General features: G+C 36.3%; 1 protein-coding gene and 1 pseudogene across 2 annotated transcripts in view; one reads left to right on the top strand and one right to left on the bottom strand.

Moving 5' to 3' along the window:
- The window catches only part of Miga1 (mitoguardin 1), an 80,612-nt gene that overhangs the window by 28,444 nt on the left and 32,011 nt on the right, over nucleotides 1–20,157 (top strand). The gene's annotated exons all lie outside the window — the stretch shown is intronic.
- On the bottom strand, nucleotides 8,365–9,919 carry LOC113197217 (large ribosomal subunit protein eL6 pseudogene; annotated as a pseudogene).

Here is a 20,157-nt window from a genome sequence, read left to right on the forward strand (position 1 = left end):
TCTTAGTTACTCTCCTTATATCAAAGGAGACATTTGGCATTTGTTTGTTAGGGCTTGGCTAGCTTCGCTTAGTATAATCTGCTCTAATGCCATACATTTCCCACCAAATTCTATGATTTTGTCATTTTTTACTGCAGAGTAATACTCCATTGTGTATAAATGCCACATTTTTTTTATCCATTCGTCTATTGAAGGGCATCTAGGTTGATTCCACAGTCTTGCAATTGTGAATTATGCTGCTATGAACATCGATGTAGCAGTGTCCCTGTAGCATGCTCTTTTTAGGTCTTTAGGGAATAGACCGAGAAGGGGAATGGCTGGGTCAAATGGTGGTTCCATTCCCAGCTTTCCAAGAAATCTCCATACCGCTTTCCAAATTGGCTGCACCAATTTGCAGTCCCACCAACAATGTACAAGTGTACCTTTTTCCCCACAACCTCACCAGCACTTATTGTTGTTCGACTTCATAATGGCTGCCAATCTTACTGGAGTGAGATGGTATCTTAGGGTGGTTTTGATTTGCATTTCTCTGACTGCTAGAGATGGTGAGCATTTTTTCATGTACTTATTGATTCATTGTATGTCCTCCTCTGAGAACTGTCTATTCAAGTCCTTGGCCCATTTGTTGATTGGGTTATTTGTTATCTTATTGTCTAATTTTCTGAGTTCTTTATATATTCTGGATATTAGGGCTCTATCTGAAGTGTGAGGAGTAAAGATTTGTTCCCATGATGTAGGCTCCCTATTTACCTCTCTTATTGTTTCTTTTGCTGAGAAAAAACTTTTTAGTTTAAGTAAGTCCCATTTGTTGATTCTAAATGTTAACTCTTGTGCTATGGGTGTCCTATTGAGGAATTTGGAGCCCGACCCCACAGCATGTAGGTCGTAGCCAACTTTTTCTTCTATCAGGTGCCGTGTCTCTGATTTGATATCAAGCTCCTTGATCCATTTTGAGTTAACTTTTGTGCTTGGCGAGAGAAAGGGATTCAGATTCATTTTGTTGCATATGGATTTCCAGTTTTCCCAGCACCATTTGTTGAAGATGCTATCCTTCCTCCATTGCATGCTTTTAGCCCCTTTATCAAATATAAGAAAGTTGTAGTTTTGTGGGTTGGTTTCTGTGTCCTCTATTCTGTACCATTGGTCCACCCGCCTGTTTTGGTACCAGTACCATGCTGTTTTTGTTACTGTTGCTCTGTAGTATAGTTTGAGATCTGGAATTGCTATACCACCTGATTCACACTTCCTGCTTAGTATTGTTTTTGCTATTCTGGGTCTTTTATTCTTCCATATGAATTTCATGATTGCTTTCTCCATTTCTACAAGAAATGCCGTTGGGATTTTGATTGGCATTGCATTAAACCTATAGAGAACTTTTGGTAATATCGCCATTTTGATGATGTTAGTTCTGCCTCTCCATGAACAGGGTATGTTTTTCCATCTTCTAAGGTCTTCTTCAATTTCTCTTTTTAGGGTTCTGTAGTTTTCATTGTATAAGTCTTTCACCTCTTTTGTTAGGTTGATTCCCAAGTATTTTATTCTTTTTGAGGATATTGTGAACGGCGTGGTTGTCCTCGTTTCCATTTCAGAGGATTTGTCGCTGATATACAGGAATGCCTTTGATTTATGCGTGTTGATTTTATAACCTGCCACTTTGCTGAATTCATTTATTATCTCTAATAGTTTCTTTGTAGACCCTTTTGGGTCTGCTAGGTATATAATCATGTTATCTGCAAATAGTGATAATTTAAGTTCTTCTTTTCCTATTTTTATGCCTTTAATTTCTTTCGTCTAATTGCTCTGGCCAGTGTTTCGAGAACTATGTTGAACAGAAGTGGTGAAAGAGGGCATCCCTGTCTTGTTCCAGATCTTAGAGGGAATGCCTTCAATTTTTCTCCATTCAGAATGATGCTAGCCTGAGGCTTAGCATAAATTGCTTTTACAATGTTGAGGTATGTTCCTGTTATCCCTAGTTTTTCAAGAGTTTTGAACATAAAGGGATGCTGTACTTTGTCGAATGCTTTTTCCGCATCTATTGAGATGATCATATGGTTCTTATTTTTAAGTCTATTGATGTGGTGAATAACATTTATTGATTTCTGTATATTGAACCAACCTTGCATACCAGGGATGAATCCTACTTGATCATGGTGCACAATTTTTTTGATATGTTTTTGTATCCGATTCGCCAGAATTTTATTGAGGATTTTTGCATCTAGGTTCATTAGAGATATTGGTCTGTAGTTTTCTTTCTTTGAAGTGTCTTTGTCTGGTTTCGGAATCAGGGTGATGTTAGCCTCGTAGAATGAATTTGGTAGTTCTCCCTCTTTTTCTATTTCCTGAAATAGCTTGAAAAGTATTGGTATTAGTTCCTCTTTAAAGGTTTTGTAAAACTCTGCTGTATACCCGTCCGGTCCTGGGCTTTTCTTAGATGGTAATCTTTTGATGGTTTCTTCTATTTCCTCAATTGATATTGGTCTGTTTAGGTTGTCTATATCCTCCTGACTCAATCTGGGCAGATTATATGACTTAAGAAATTTATCGATGCCTTCACTATCTTCTATTTTATTGGAGTATAAGGATTCAAAATAATTTCTGATTATCTTCTGTATTTCTGAAGTGTCTGTTGTGATATTGCCTCTTTCATCCCGTATGCTGGTAATTTGAGTTCTCTCTCTTCTTCTCTTCGTTAGCATGGCTAAGGGTCTGTCAATTTTATTCATTTTTTCAAAGAACCAACTTTTAGTTTTGTCAATTTTTTCAATTGTTTCTTTTGTTTCGATTTCATTAATTTCAGCTCTGATTTTAATTATTTCTTGCCTTCTACTTCTTTTGCTATTGTTTTGCTCTTCTTTTTCTAGGATTTTGAGATGAAGTATGAGATCATTTATTTGTTGGTTTTTTCTTTTTTTAAGGAATGCACTCCAAGCAATGAATTTTCCTCTTAGAACTGCTTTCAATGTGTCCCATAGATTCCGATATGTTGTGTCTGTGTTTTCATTTATCTCTAAGAATTTTTAATTTCCTCCTTGATGTCTTCTAAAACCCATTGATCATTCAGTAACCTATTGTTCATTCTCCAAGTGATGCATGATTTTTCCTTCCTTCTTTTATCGTTGATTTTCAGTTTCATTCCATTATGATCAGATAAGATGCATGGTATTATCTCTACACCTTTATATTGACTAAGAGTTTCCCTGTGACATAATATATGATCTATTTTTGAGAAGGATCCATGTGCTGCTGAGAAAAAAGTGTAGCTGCTTGATGTTGGGTGGTATTCTATATGTGTCAATTAAGTCTAGGTTTTTAATTGTATTATTGAGTTCTATAGTTTCCTTATTCAGCTTTTGTTTGGAAGATCTGTCCAGTGGTGAGAGAGGTGTGTTAAAGTCTCCCATGATTATTGTATGGTGGTCTATTAGATTCTTGAACTTGAGAAGAGTTTGATTGATGAACATAGCAGCCCCGTTGTTTGGGGCATATATATTTATGATTGTTATGTCTTGTTGGTGTATGGTTCCCTTGAGCAGTATGTAGTGTCCCTCTTTATCCCTTTTGATTAACTTTGGCTTGAAATCTATTTTATTTGATATGAGTATGGACACTCCTGCTTGTTTCCGCAGTCCATATGAGTGATATGATTTTTCCCAACCTTTCACCTTCAGTCTATGTATATCTTTTCCTATCAAATGCGTGTCCTGCAGGCAGCATATTGTTGGGTCTTGTTTTCTGATCCATTCAACTAGCCTGTGTCTCTTAATTGGTGAGTTTAAGCCATTAACATTTAGGGTTATTATTGAGATATGGTTTGTTCTTCCAGCCATAGTTTGTTTATTAATGCTATTAAACCTCATTTGTTTTCCTCTTTGATTATTTTCCCCCCTTTACTGTCCTACCTCCCACTGTTGGTTTTCATTGTTGTTTTCCATTTTCTTTTCCTGTAGTGTTTTGCCAAGGATTTTTTGAAGAGATGGTTTTCTAGCTGCAAATTCTTTTAACTTTTGTTTGTCGTGGAATGTTTTAATTTCATCTTCCATCCTGAAGCTTAATTTCGCGGGATACCTGATTCTTGGTTGGAATCCATTTTCTTTTAGCATTTGAAATATGTTATTCCAGGATCTTCTAGCTTTTAGAGTCTGTGTTGAGAGATCAGCTGTTATCCTGATTGGTTTACCCCTAAATGTAATCTGCTTCCTTTCCCTTGTAGCTTTTAAAATTCTCTCCTTATTCTGTATGTTGGACATCTTCATTATAATGTGTCTAGGTGTGGATCTCTTATGATTTTGCACATTCGGCGTCCTGTAGGCTTCTAGGATTTGGGATTCTGTCTCATTCTTCAAGTCTGGGAAGTTTTCTTGTATTATTTCACTGAATAGATTGCTTAATCCTTTGGTTTGGAGCTCTGTGCCTTCCTGTATCCCAATGACTCTTAAGTTTGGTCTTTTGATATTATCCCATAGCTCTTGAATGTTCTGCTCATGGTTTCTTAGTAGACTTGCTGAGCTATCTATGTTCTTTTCAAGTTGAAATACTCTGTCTTCATTGTCTGATGTTCTATCTTCTAAGTGATCCACTCTGCTGGTAGTTTTCTCAATTGAGTTTTTAAGTTGGTTTATTCTTTCCTGCATTTCTAGTATTTCTATTTGTTTGTTTTTTATTACCTCTATCTCCCTGTGAAATTGATCTTTTACTTCCTGGATTTGTTTGTCAATGTGATCTTTCATTGTCTGATTTTGCTGTCTCATGTCTTCCTTGAGACTCCAGATCATCTGAAGCATGTATGTCCTGAGCTCTCTATCTGACATTCCATCTGTTGCAGCTATTACCTCTTCTAAAGTTGAGTTGACCTGCATTGCCTGTGGTCCTTTCTTTCCTTGTCGTTTCATACCGCTGGCGTTTCTTTCTGCTTGGTGAAATTGTTGTGTCTTTGATATTTTCCCTCTATTTATTTATATTGCTCTTGTATAGTTGAAAAATCACCCTTGCAGGGCAGGTAGTGGCTGTGATCCTCCTCCAATTAGTGTGATCCGTCTACCATGCTGGCAGGCCCTAGGTCTGCTTTGCTGGTCGGTCAAAGGTCCACCTACCCAGCAGGCGCCAGGGGCACCTGTGTCACTCCGTAGGTTGCTGGGCCTAACCTCCCGATGGGTTGCAGGTTCGCCTAGCTTGCAGGCACTGGGGGAGGGGCCGGTTCCGCCCCTCAGCAGGCTTTGGGCCCGCTCTGCTGGTGTTCACAGTCCCGCCTACCTGCAGACACTGGGGGAGGGGACGGGCCTAGCCCTCAGCTGTCCGCCGGACCTGTCCTAGTGGGTCCGGTCCGCGTTCCCCGCAGGCGCATGTAGCTGCTGTCACTTGGCTGGTTGCTGGGCCTGACCCGCCCGCCCGTGGCTTGCAGGTTCGCCTCGCTTGCAGGCACTGGGGGAGGGGCCGGTTCACCCCTCAGCAGGCTTTGGGCCCGCTCTGCTGGTGTTCATAGTCCCCCGCCTACCTGCAGACACTGGGGGAGGGGACGGGCCTAGCCCTCAGCTGTCCGCCGGACCTGTCCTAGTGGGTCCGGTCCGCGTTCCCCGCAGGCGCGTGTAGCTGCTGTCACTTGGGCCTGACCTAAATATTTTTTTTAGTGATCAATGGACCTTTAAATTTACTTATTTATGTTTGGTGGGGAGGAGAATAGAACCCAGTACCTCATACATGCTAGGCAAGTGCTCTACCACTGAGCTACAACCCCAACCCTCATTCCTTCTTTTATTATGATGATGTAGGATCATTTTTAGACAAAATTCACTTATGGGAATAAATTTGATTTTATATTATCATAATAGCATATATTTGCATTTATTGAAATAAGATATTTAAGTCACCTTGAAAGTTATTTATTTGGGAAAGTAAAACAAGATATTAAATCTTCTTTTCCTCTGTTAGGAAAAAAATGTCATCTGAAGGATTTGCAAAAGTGATTATGTATAGCTAAAAGTATTGGCTTTCCTTGACATCTGCTGTTGTCATGCATAGCAGGAAAACAAAAAATGATAATGGATATACTTCCTCCTGGTAGTACATCTATTTATTAGTAAATTCTGTCAATTCTCCCTCTATAATACAATTGTCATTCACTCTTTGTTTTCTGTACTTTCATTAATATTTTGCTTGGATTTAATCATTCTGTTTGGACCCTTTCCTGTAATAGTGCATCTACATCTTATTCCTGGGTCTGACTTATTTCATGTAGCCTGAAATATACTTTTTTCAAACTGTCTAATTATTTCTTAAGCCCCTGAATATCTTAGTTCTAGGAATTCCAGGTTTAAAATAGGTCTTATTAAAGGAAATGATATATACTGGAATTGCATCTTCCTTATTGATTAGATTTTTTGGAGTATTTTTTGTTGACTTTATTTTTTTAAAAATATACATTATAGTTATACATATTTGGGTTCATTTTGACATAATTTTATAAGCATGAATATAATTTGCTCTTGGTGTACAGCTCCTGTTTTGTCACTCAGCCAAATTGGACAAAGTCTCTTCCAACTGAAATTTCTAAGATTTTAGATGTATAATCAACTCCAGGTTTTTAGTAAAATTTCCTCTTTTTCCATTCTTCTGCTGATGCTGTTCCTTTGCATAGTTCATCATACTCTGAACCTTCCTCTTTTTCTCTTTTGCCTATAGAACATAATTGTATTCAAAGCTATTTCTTCCATGCATTATATCTGCATTTCAAGCTAAAGTAAACCCCTCTTACCTTTCTCTGTTCCTTAATAATGGCATTGGTGGTCTTTAGGGTACCATTTAGAGACTCATCTGCCTTTGGGCTCTGGATAAATTGAGAACACAGGAAGTATTTAAATTTTTTTTAAAAAAATTAAGTTATAGTATTAACTTTCTAAAATTCTTTTTCCTAATACCTAGATTGACCAATGTGGTCAGTCTTCCTACAATACCTTATGTTCACTTCATAAAATTTTGTGGAGAAGAGCTGGGAATGCAGAGCAGATAGCTAGCATACTTACCAGTCAGCTGTTTAGGGATCCCCTGCCTGCCTTACAGTTCTTGGCAATACTCTGTTAAACAGAGGAGAGTGAGATCCAGCACAAAAGTGATAGTTATGCAGACCCAGAATTTTCTCTAGAAGGTCTGACAGAGAGAGAGAGAGAGAGTGAGAGAGAGAGAGACAGACAGACAGACAGACAGACAGAGGGAGAGAAAGAACAAGAACTAGTGTGCAATGAAAGCCATGCAGTGAACAATAACTGTATCTTATTTTCTTCTAAATCCTTAATGGTACTCAGGTTCTCAGCATTAGCTAAGTTACCCTTCCCACAGGGAGTGGTAATGAAGAGGTAAGGGTGCAACTTAAAATGTAAATCAGTATAATATACTTTTTAAAACTTTTTGGAACTATAAATATACTTTTTTAAAAATGTCTAATTATTTCTGTAAACCCCTAGATATCTCAGTTCCAGGAAGTCCAAGTTTAAAATAGGTCCTATTAAAGGAAGTGATATATACTGTAATTGCATCTTCCTTATTGATTAGATTTTTTGGAGTATGTCTATTGACTTTATTTTTTAAAAAATATGTATTATAGTTATACATAATATTTGGGTTCATTTTGACATATAATTTGCTCTAATTCAGTTCCCAGTGCTTCCCCCTTTTCTTCCCTCCTCACTAAGTTACTGAGGCTGATCTCAGCCCTCCTCTCTCAGCCTCCTTAATTGCTGTGATTACAGGTGTGTGCCACCACAGGTGACTCCATAATATACTTTTTGAAGAATGGACTAGAAATCCCATATGAACTAGGAAGGTGGTAGGTGTTTAAAGGTTTCCTCAATTGGTGTTGAATACTTAAAGCAGTATGATTATAATTATTTCTGTACATATTTAGTCTGTTATACTAGACATTAAATTCCTTGTGGGCGGAACACATATTTAGTTTTTCTGTTATGTTTGATGCCTGATAATGTTACATCAATGTACTATATATATATTAATAGGTCTGTGGAAGTTTTTTTTTTTTTTTTTTTGTACCTCATATTGAACTCAGGGACGTTTAACCATTGAGTAACATCCCCAGCCCCTGTTTTGTATTTTATTTAGAGAAGTGTCTCACTGAGTTCCTTAAGGCCTCACTAAGTTGCTAAGGCTAACTTGTGATCCTACTGCCTCAGCCTCCCAAGCTGCTGAGATTACAGGTGTATACCACCATGCCCGGCAGGTCTATGGATCTTATCAAGGTGTTTATCAGAATCGCTGTGCAGCTTTTATTTTATTTTACTTTTTAAAATATTTCAATTATTTAATTAGGTTCTTGGTAAGTCATTTAGGATACCAATTTATGGGAATATATTCTAATTGTTAGAGCAAAACCAGTTGCATATAGCTCTGGAACTGAGGAATAGCTTCGATTTTGAGTAAAATTTGTGACTCCACAGCTTTCTGATCAATCTTTTTTTTTTTAACTGCCCCAAACTATTTATTGAATTTGATTCCAGTATAATTTTTAAACTTCTTTCTCAAAAGGAGTCATAAGAGAAATGTCAGTTTTATTAAAATTACAGATTTATAAGAACATTTAAAAATACATGGTATTAGTAAAAGCTATGCCATTTCAAAAGATTATTATTGCTTCTCTGTCCTCAAGAGACTGCTGTTGCTCTGTGCATCATTATGTAACCCATTTCCATTTCCCAATTGAAAATAAATTGAGGCAGGCAGTGGTCAGTGTTCTAATGTTAGGCACTTCCTTGACTTCATTGATCTTCATGGATAGAGAAGGATCTAAGTACAGGAATATGACAACACAATCACAAGTATTCGGAAGGGCTTTGGAAATATTTTTGGAAAAATGGAGAAGCCAATGATTCGCTCTGCCTTGGGTGGATGAATAAATGCGCAGGCCATTTTCAGGGTGGGGCTTCATTAAAAGTGCATGAGATAGGCATGAGATAAATGTTAGTAATGTCCTAAAAATAATCTTCTCCTTTGCAATCCAAGTTAGGATGCCACAGTCACTGGTAGGGTATAAAATATGTAAATATCCTCCTGCACATTGGTCACAGGACATCCATACCCAGAAACACCTCATCAGGAAGCAGATATCAATCTTCAGTTGTCATTGCTTTAAAGTCGATTTGAAGCCAAACGAGAACACAAAGACAAAAAAAAGCTCTGACTAATCTTGTACTGCACTATAATCTCATATTTCTCTTTCTCTGAGTTAAAGATTTTACCTTCCTAGTGTCTGGGCTTCTACAGCTACTACTTCTTGAAATAAGCACCAATGAGGTGTTTTAGGATTTTTGTATTGCTGATATTGATCTCTGGAGGTGGTGATAACGAATTTCTGGTGTGTTCCATGCAGAGGAACTTGATTGAGGGAAAGAAGTCCAATCACAAGTAGCAAGCCACCACTCAGTTGTTTCAGCAAAACTGCTCTCTTGCCTCTGTGGCACCCAGTGAGGATGATCAAGATGGTGATGCTGGCTTGCAGTTTTCTCACGTGCTGCATCAAGGGTTTTTTGCCTTGGCTCCACAGCTTTTGTGGCACATCTTAGTAGGATAGTATCTAGGTATTTGTGAAGCTTAACCACGCTGGTACTACCATTCTTGTCACCACCAGCTGGTTTTGTGACAGTAGCAAGAACCTTCTCCTCCTCCTTCTCTTCAAGCTTGGAGGTAGCAGCTGAGTACTTCCTCTTGTACATGGATGGCCTTTCGAGAACACCTAACAGATCTGGACTGTCTGCCAATTTCTCTAACCAGGACAGGGTTTTCAGCTGCAGTGAGGCTTCCCTTTCTTGGGTTTCTTACCCTTAGGGTCATGCTTTTTAACGTTGCCAACTGTATCAGCCTTCTTGGCTCCGGGTTTCTTCTCCTAAGTGTCTGGCTTTTCAGCCTTTTCGCCTACCATCTTGCAATATGAGAAAGAAAGAGAACTAAGTACCCCTGCAGCTTTTACTAAACAACATCCAAGGCTTTGATTCACACCTACTGAAATTGAAACTTTGGAATTGAGGCTATGAAATAGATGTATTTCATAGTTTAGCAGGGGATTCTTATGTGCATTACTACTTAGGGTCCTTGAAATAATTCTTGAATGATAGATGTACACATGATAGTTGGATAGATAGATAAAATGATAATATTAGATTTTCTGCAATAAGTTTATTAGTATTATAATTTCAGCTGCAGTTCAATTTAAATGTGGTGGTTGACAATGGACAGCTCCTGCTAGAAGATTATAAAATTTAGAGTTACGGGAATAAAATTTAGTCTTGAGGTTTAAAGTTAATAAATTAAGCTCTATTGCTAAGGCAAAACCTGAAATAGTTACTACAAGGGCTGATATTTTTAGGTATAGTGGTATACTTACAAATGGATTATTCATGGGGTAATATTATTAGAGATAAAAGAATCCAGTGAAAATGCTGCCAATTGCATATCAACGCAGAACTTTAATTTTAGTGAAGTAGAAATGTAGCCAAAACTAATTTCTCTATTGGTATGAAGAAACTATAACATATGGTTCATATCTATTTTCATTTAAGCCTCCAATTTATAGTTACAATAAATTAAGACACCAAATTACTAAATATTACCAAATTATTCTCTAATGTTGATGTTGATGCCAATAAGTTTATTTCTCTGTAAAAAAAAAATTGAAAATGTACCAGCTGGGGATATAGCGCATTTGGTAGAGTGCTTGCCTCACATGCATAAGACCCTGGATTTAATCCCTAGTACCATGCAATGCACGTGTGAATACACACATACACACACATACACACAAACTGAAAATGTATTGATGCTTTTTTTCCTTTCCTCTTTTCCACTAGGTAAGGTTTCTTGGTGGTGGTTGAGTTTGTTTTGTTTTGTTTTTCATTTTTTAATTTTTTTGTAGTTGTAGTTGGACAGCATATTCTTATTTTATGGGGTGCTGAGGATCCAACCCAGTGCCTCACACGTGCTAGGCAAGCTCTCTGCCACTGAGCAACAGCCTTAGCTCTTGTTTTGTTTTTTAAAGTTTCCATGCCTAGCTGGCATTGTAATTCCAGCTCCTTGGGAGGCTGAGGAGGCAGAGGCATTGAGAGTTCAAGGCCAGTCTTGACAAACATAGTGAGACCCCCCCTCCATTAAAAAAAATTCATGTTTTTTCTTCTCTTTAAAAATGCAAGCTCAAACATAAAAATGTAGTATTGTGGCTGGTGTCTGTCTCTGGACCCAGTGCCATCCCCAGGTGCAGGCTACCACTTGTAGGGGACTATGGCAGGGTTGCAGTGCCCCAAGATAGAGGCAACTGGGGGAGCCCCACGTTGGTAGATGGGGGTCCACGTGGCCACGGGAATTCCTGTGCCTGGGCTATGGCTGGGATTCCTATGCCGGTGCTAACGTTGGTGGTCCTACTCGGGCACCTGGATGTCCTGCATGGACAAGTGGCCAGGAGTCTTATGCTGAGGCCTCCAGACATAAAAGTGTATAGAATATGTTTTAAAATTTTATCACATACTAATGTTTTGCCAAATATATTTAAGATTATCTAAACAAAGAATTATCATTGCAGTGGGGGCTGGGGTTGTGGCTCAGTGATACAGTGCTTGCCTGGTATGTGTGAGGCACTGGGTTTGGTTCTTAGCACCACATATAAACAAACAAATAAATAAAAGTCCATCAATAACTAATAAAAATTTTAAAAAAGAATTGTAATTGCAGGTATAGTTGAAGGAACCTATGAAATTTCTCAAATTCGGTTTCTTTTCCCAGAGATATTGTTTTGGTGTTTATCATAAACCTGGACTTACATTTATATACATATATAGATAATGTTCCAGTGTTCTTCATTGTGTTTTTTTATGTAAATTTACAGGGCTCCCCCAAGATATTAATGTGGTAATGAATCATTAGTGGTCATGAAATCAGTTCAGTGAGTTGCAGCCAACATTAAAATAAATGTACAGGTACACATACACTCCTTTATGCATCTATACAGACATACACATATAACACAAACATACAAGTATACATATATATTCATACATGCATGCATATATTGTTTTATGAAATTTGTTTCATTTATATATCCATGTATCTGTGTCTACTGGGTTCCAAAATGTGTTTCTTTCTTTGCATCATAGACAAATAAGAATGACAAATATTGCTGTAAATGTAGAATTGATAACATTTAAATTATTCAAATATTAATTATTCAAATATTTAGCCCTAGTATGTATGTTAAATTATTAAGGTCTGTTTGGTTGTACCAAGATTTTTAATTTTTTTTAACAGTACTAGTGATTAAGTTTAACATATAACCTCCCTTTTTTGAAATTTTTATATCAAACAAGATAATAAGTTGTCCAGGCTGGCCTTGAAATTCTCTTGCGTCAGCCTTCATATTTTTAATTTTAATGTTTAACCACATTTATCAATCTTTTCTTTATGGTTCGCACATTCTGTGTATTATTTAGAAGGTATAAAAATATTTGTATCTGTGTTTTCTTTGGAAAGTTTTTTTTTAAAATACTGTGGGTTGAACCCAGGGGACTCTACCACCAAGCTGCATCCCCAGTCCTTTTTATTTTGAAGCAGTGTTTCACTAAGTTGCTAAGGCTGGCCTCAAACTTGGGATTCTTTTGTATCAGCCTTTCTAATTACTAGGATTATATGTGTACACCCACCACCCTTCTTTGGAATGTTTTAAAGTTTTGTTTTTCATATTTAAATCTTCAATCCTCCAAAAGTTTATTTTTTTAAATATATAGTATTGTTTTGTTTTTAACATTTGAATAGCTAATTGCCTCAGTACTACTCATTGAGTAATATATTCTTTTCTCATTGATTTTAAATGTTCATTCTGTCATATGTCAAGTCTCCTTGTACTTGTGTCTTTTCTGGGCTTTCTTTTTTGTTGTTAGTGTGTCCATTCTTGCATTGGTTCACGGTGTTTTAATTATTGTAGTTTTATATCTCATAATAAAATTTGAAACCTATCTGAGCATAGTGATGCACGCCTGTAATCCTAGCTACTTGCCTGTAATCTTAGCTACTTGGAGGCTGAGTCAGAAGAATTGCAATTTGGAGTTCAGTCTTGGCAACTTAGAAAGACCTTGTCTCAAATTTTTAAAAAAAAGGGGGGCTGGGCTGGGGATATAACTCAGTGGTAGAGTGCCCCTGAATTCAATCCCCAGTATCACAAAAGAAAGTAAGTCCATTCACTTGTCTTTTTTTAATATATATATATATTTTTTACTATTCTTAGCCCATTGCTTTTCCATGTGAAGTTTAGGACAGCTTGTCAAATTTCATGAAACACTCTCTTAGGATTTGATTATTACATTGCATTTATAGCTCAGCTGTGGGAGAATATGTATTTTTATAATATTAGTCTTTCTAGCTAGGAACATGAAATGGTTCTTTATTTAGGTATTCATTTATATCTTTCATAATACTTTATCATTTCATAATACTTTATCATTTATACATCTGTTTTCCTAAGTTCCTTAAAGTTCCATTGTCTTGTTTTTTTTTTTTTTTTCAGTAATGGATATTGAATCCAGGACCTCATGCATACTAGGCAAATGCTCTATAATTGAGCAACCCACCTAGCCCTTTTTTTTTTTTTTTTTTCAAATTTTGGGACAGGGTCTTGCTATATTGCTGGCCTCGAACTCCTCCTGCCTCAGCTTCCTGAGTAAGTGGGTAGGATTGCAGTCATGTAATCCTACCCACTTACTTTACCCACTTTGCCAACTGATTGTCATTTTAAATGGTATTTTTAAGTTTTATAATTTTTATTGTTAGTACCCAAAATGTTTTAAATTTTTGCATTGAAATGTTAAAAGCCCTTGTGAACTATAATTCTACTACCGGGAATTTGTCATGGGTTCTTTTGAAAGTTTTATTTAAACCACATATTATCTATGAATTTATTTTTTTCTTTTTTGAGGGGTACTGAGGATTGAACTCAGGAGCACTCAACCATTGAGCCACATCCCCAGTCCTATTTTGTACTTTTATTTAGAGACAGGGTCTCACTGAGTTGCTTAGTGCCTCACTTTTGCTGAGGCTGGCTTTGAACTTGTGATCCTCTCGCCTCAGCCTCCCAAGCCGCTGGGATTTTAGGCATGCACCATCATACTGGCATGTTCATTTTTTACTTACACTTATGCTTTCATATCCCCCTGCCAATCTTATTGTTCTGTTTTTTTCCCCCCTGTGGTACTAGGGATTGAAATTTAGGGGCACTTTACCCCTGAGCTACATCCCTAGTCCTTTTTTTTTCTTGGAGGGGTGCGGGCATTCTGGAGATTGAACTCAGGGACACTCAATCACTGAGCCACATCCCCAGCCCTATTTTTTATTTTCATTTAGAGACAGAGTCTCACTGAGTTGCTTAGAGTCTCACCATTGTTTAGGCTGCTTTGAACTCCTGATACTCCTGTCTCAGCCTCCCCAGCTTCGGAGATTACAGGATTGCACCACTGCACCCGGCCATCCCCAACCCTTTTTTAAAATTTCTAGACAGAGTCTCACTAAGTTTGGTTTGCTCCTGTTTTTTTTCCTAAAATTATCTGAAGCTCTGTGAAGTTTGGAGACCAAAATATCATAAGTAAAAAAAGGATTTTTATGCATGATTATTTTTCTTTAATGAGTAAAAATTTTGTAAACTTTGAATAGTAGGCCATAATTGGTGATGAATTAAAAAAATGTTTGTTTTATTACTTAATTCAAAAAACACATTTATTCTACATATTCATATAATTTATACATATCAAATATATAATAAAAGTATATATTCATATCTTACAGTAAACAGAAATTTATGTTATTTGAATTTTTTGTAGCAAATAGACTTTAGTTGCTCATAACAACTAATGTGAGATTGTAGAATTTGAGATTACAATTTAACACAAAGGAATGATTTATACTTTGGTGACTTTTGTTATTGTCATATGTATGTAGAATATGTGTTATTTATCTGTTATGTAGGATATACATACATGTTTGGGTAGTTTATTTCAGTAAAAGCAATACATGTTTAGGTAGTTTATTTCTGTAAAGCATGTTTAGGAATTAAGTGGGTTCTGTTGTTCTTGTTTTGTTTAGGTTGTTTTTTGTTTGTTTGTTTGTTTGTTTGCAATGCTAGGGATTAAACCCAGGGCCTCATGAATGCTAGGCAAAGTGCTTTACCACTGAGGTACATCTAAAGCCTCAAGATGGTTCTGTACTCATTTTGGTTAGGCTATTTGGGTAGGACCTAACTGCTGAATTTAATACCAGTTTAAAAATAAACCTGATTAACAACAGATGGAGTTTGTTCATAGTTCTTGGAGGACATTATTTAGTTGATATAGTTTACATGAATGAAGTCCAAACTTATTAGTATGTACTTTAGTTTCTTTCTAAAATTAATTTGGCTTCATATTTTATGTGCTTATATTTTCTATAAAGAGTAGTGTGTATTTGCAATAGCAGTGTTAGCAGGCAACTTTGAAGCCATAATATGATATATTTTTTTTTTTTTGGCAGAAGCAAAGGACTTTGAGATTCTTTTATACTGATGTGTAGGAACAAATTTAGACCTTAAAAACAAATGAGGAATTTTTATAGCTTAAAAGCATTGCTTTGAATATTTCAGATATTAGGCCTCTTTATAATATGTTTTTTTAACAGAATGAACTCACCGAATCTTATGTCTGGGATATTTATTTCTGGAGGGACAAAAATAAAGATCTCATCCCTGCCTTTAGGCAACTACAGTTGTTTAAGGATGAATTAAAAATTATATAGCACATTGGAGTAAGCAATAATAATGTGTTTTTAAAGTTCATGGAAACATGAAAGAAAAGCGTATGATTATTTTATTTATTTTTTTAAAGAGAGAGAGAAGAGAGAGAATTTTTTTAATATTTATTTTTAAGTTTTCGGTGGACACAACATCTTTATTTTATTTTTTATGTGGTGCTGAGGATCGAACCCAGCGCCCTGCGCATGCCAGGTGAGCACATTACTGCTTGAGCCACATCCCCAGCCCAGAAAAGCGTATGATTATTGATGGGAATGCTCAAGGGAAGGCTTCACAGAATAAGTGGCCCTTAAAGACACATGATTTGTCCACCAGGAAAACAGTTAAGGAAAGCACATTGCAGATGGGAACAACTGGATCAAGGTGTAGAGTGCAGCCCATTCAGGCAACTACAAATGGTTTGATATACTATAAGAACACAGTATATATGAAAGAGTGGTAGGAGATAATGTAGAAAGATGGGCAGGAGATAAATCATGAAGGTGCCTTTAGGCAAAAGGAAGCCATGGAAGAGTATAAGAAGTCATAATCAAATTTATTTATTTGAGGAAATTCTAGAAGGATGACCAGTACAGTTTAAATATTTTATTCATGTGTCTTATAATTTCTTTTCATATACTATTTTTTGAAGCCAGTGCAGCATTCTCCAAGGGAAAATTAAAGATGTTTTGTAGCCTAGTTCTGACTGCACAAATTCTCTGGCAGAGAACAGGAAGAGCTATAGAGTGGGACCTCCTGACCACTAGAGAGACATTATTCTTTTCTGGTAAGCAGCCAGATAGAACATTTAGGAATAGTGAATGAACTTGGCTACAAGAGGAAATACCTCAACTTATTATCTTGCATCAAATAGCAGCCCAGAGTTGATGCTCTAAGACCTTCTCTTCCTTTCCTGCAGAATCATTGTGCAAGAGGATAAACTCCCTGTGGGTTTATTTTTAGGGAGTTATATGAATTGCAGGCTTAAGTTGTATACTCAGGTCTCTAAATATACATGGTACAAACTGCACAGCAGATGAGAAATTTTGCTTAGTAATTTCCATCATAATCTTCATTTCAAAGGGCATAATAATGCCCCCAAATGAAGTCTAACTGATGTTACTTATGCAAGTCAAAAATAGGCTCAGAAGAGACAGCAGTACAATGAAAATTGCTGAGGTCCCCCAAATAACGTTGCCTGATATTTGCTTTTGCCTTGTTTATATTCAAGTTATATTTTCATAACTTGAATTTCTATGTCTAGGACTACACTAGACCATACAAGTTCTCTGTATGATTTAGAAAAAGGTCCACATAAACCTTCTTTGGGAAGGTCATCTTTGTGCTTTAAAAAAAAAAAAAAAATTCATCATCCTCCATAAAGATTCAGGCTTGTTATTTGGACTGGATTTCTCCCACTATTTGTCCCTTGGCCAAGAGTCTTTATGTAACGTACAGATTGACCAACTGTACTTAGTTACCCTAGAAAAGTCTCTATAACTTTAGCCTTAATCTTAATCGCTTCTTGTTTCAGTCACTTATCTTTCCTTCTAAAAAGAAAAAAATAGAAAATTCTGTAACTCCTCTAAAATGTGAGTGGCTCCCTTTCTTTTTCCTCCTGTTACTCAACATTGACAGCTATATCACAGTTGTTACATTGGCCAGTCATGGTGGTATGAAAGTTTTGATAAATAGGGAAAGCCAGATAAAACTGTAGTGGAAATCTCCTTTTGGGTAATGTCATAGTGGCAGGCTATTTTTGGACATGTATTATCATTTCACATAGGTAAAACTCCACAAATCTTAAAAATCAAGAACTGATTAGTTCTGCAAGGTATTGTGATGTACACCTGTAAATTCAGCAACTCAGGAGACTAAGGCAGGAAGACTACAAGTTCAAGGCCAGCCATAGCAACATAGTGATACCCTAACTCAAAAAAATAAACGGGACGGGGGATGTAAATAAGTGGTAGAGTACCCTATGTTCAATTCCCAGTATTACACACACACACACACACAGACACACACACACACAAAACCCACCCTATCAGTTCTCTTTCATTCCAGTTGGTCTCATTGTCACTTTGCAATATTGTGAGACACCTTGAGAATAAAACATCAAAGAAAACATGGATTTGTGTGCAGAGTGACAATGAGATCTTATTTCTCTCACTTGATAAAATTGTTGTTTTTACTTTTGTATTCAACTTTGTTCTTTCTTTCAGACTGTACCATTTAAAACAAATCAAAAAATTAATCACAATGTGCATGGACAGATTGTCTTAACAAAATACAGAAAGAGCAGCAGTAGTTTTCTAGACTTTCAGTTATTGAAGCAAATCATAGCAGACTGTTTGCAAAATACTTGTTGGCAGCCGGAACTTGTCTGTTTTTAATAAAGCCATAGAAAGGACAAGGTTCCAAATCATTTTTAAATGGCTAAAAACTGCCTAGAGAATAGCTGCTGACATAGAAGTCAGATGACACTGAAACATCTGGCAGGCTTCCTCTCCTTGATGGTGTTGTAAAACCTACAGTGGACAGCCTGGGTTTTAAGAGAGGAGTGGCATCTTTGGAATCTCCACTAGAGACTGCTGAAGTTAAAATAGACCCAGTGCCTTCCAAGTGACAGAAAATAGAATGTGCCTAGGGATGGCAAAAGTGAGACACAGAAAAAACACAAAGGGATTAGTCTAAGGAAATAGATGCAGGCATAAAGTTCCAAATTCTGGGACTGAAGTGTTTTCTAGGTTTCTTTTTTATAACTTTTAAAGCAAATCCTTCTTTGGAAAAATTTAAGTAGTATGTGAATTATGAGGTTGTGAAAGAAGTAAGAAGGCTTGAATCCAGTCAGATTTTTGGCCTAAAATAGGTGACAATTTAGTTAAAAGTAAACATGACAGTTTCAGTGTTCTTCCAAAAAAGAACACTGTTTATGTCTATGTATGAATGTTTTAAAAGTTCTGGGTGATTGAGATAGGTAAAAAAAATATTTAATAAATTTTATATCACTAATTTTAAAAGATTGCCAGTAAACAAACAAAAAAACACTACTGAGGGCCATTGGAGTAATTATAATTGTGGTGCATTTTAATGTATAATTACCCAGTTTGAGGAATGCTTTGTTTTAGGGACCTCTAAGATTAATTATCATTAATAAAGTGCAAAACTATGTGTGTCAAGTTTATAAAATAGTATCATAAGTTTAATTTAAGAAATTAAACATAGGTTTAATTTACAGTACTAGAAAATATAAACAGGGCTCTGAAAACAAGTTAAAATCATATTACAGGCAGAATGATCCAGAAGAAATAAATAAAAGACTCTTTAATGATTTTCATGTCCAGGGGATGGTCACTTTATAATAACACATATTAGTCTATAAAAACCAACCTTTAAGTGTTTATAATATGTTCAGTAGTCTCCTGAGAACTGTAGAAATTATCAGAAGAAAAAAGAAAAAGTCCTGCCACTCAAGTTGCTTCAGTCTAGCTGAACAGACACTACAATATTCTGTATTATATATTCAGACACTAGATATTTTAAAATATAATTTATTAAAGGGCACATACATACTTTTAAGTAACAAAGAGTTTCTGGTTTCTAACATTTACATACATTTACTCACTAAATTCTCATATAATTCTGTGACGTAGATTTGATCCCATTTTACAAATGATAACATTTTAGAACGGAAAAGATGAGAAAGTTTCCCAAGGTCATATAGCTAATAAGCAGCAAAGTCAGAATTTGAATCCAAACTGGCTCTAATAACCATGATTTTAACACTTTTTCTATATTGCCTTACATAAAAGCAGCAAGTTAGATAATTTTTGGAGGATGTGTGCCAGAGGATAATACTTGAGCTGAGTATTGAAAAAAGAGTGTGAATTCTCAGGTAGCATGGACAAGAAAGTAGGAGAGTAGTTGTTTTGTTTTGTTTCAGTACTGGGGATTGAACCCAGGACCTTACACATGGTAGGCAAGTGCGCTGAGATATATCCCCAACCCTTTAGGAGAGTAGTTTATATAGAGAGAAGATGCAGGAGAAACAGAGGATTGTGTAAAATATCCATATGGTAATATGTAGTATAATAACAGCACAAATTATATTGTCTTCACCATATACCAAGTACAGTGCCTCTACAGACTCTTATTCTTGCCACAACTCTATGAAATCAGTACAGTTATCTTCAGTTTGCCTAGATAGTAAATTTGCTACTAAAAGTAGCAAATCTAGGATCAGGGTACAGTTGTTGGCTGGTTGACTCCAAAGCTAAAACTTTTACCTGTGCATTACTATGAAAGTAGAAGTGTGGTGAATATATTATATCCTCAGATAGAGCTGAGGGATTTTTATTTATTAA

This window comes from Urocitellus parryii, chromosome 11 (assembly GCF_045843805.1).
Source record: "Urocitellus parryii isolate mUroPar1 chromosome 11, mUroPar1.hap1, whole genome shotgun sequence".
Classification (NCBI taxonomy): domain Eukaryota; kingdom Metazoa; phylum Chordata; class Mammalia; order Rodentia; family Sciuridae; genus Urocitellus; species Urocitellus parryii.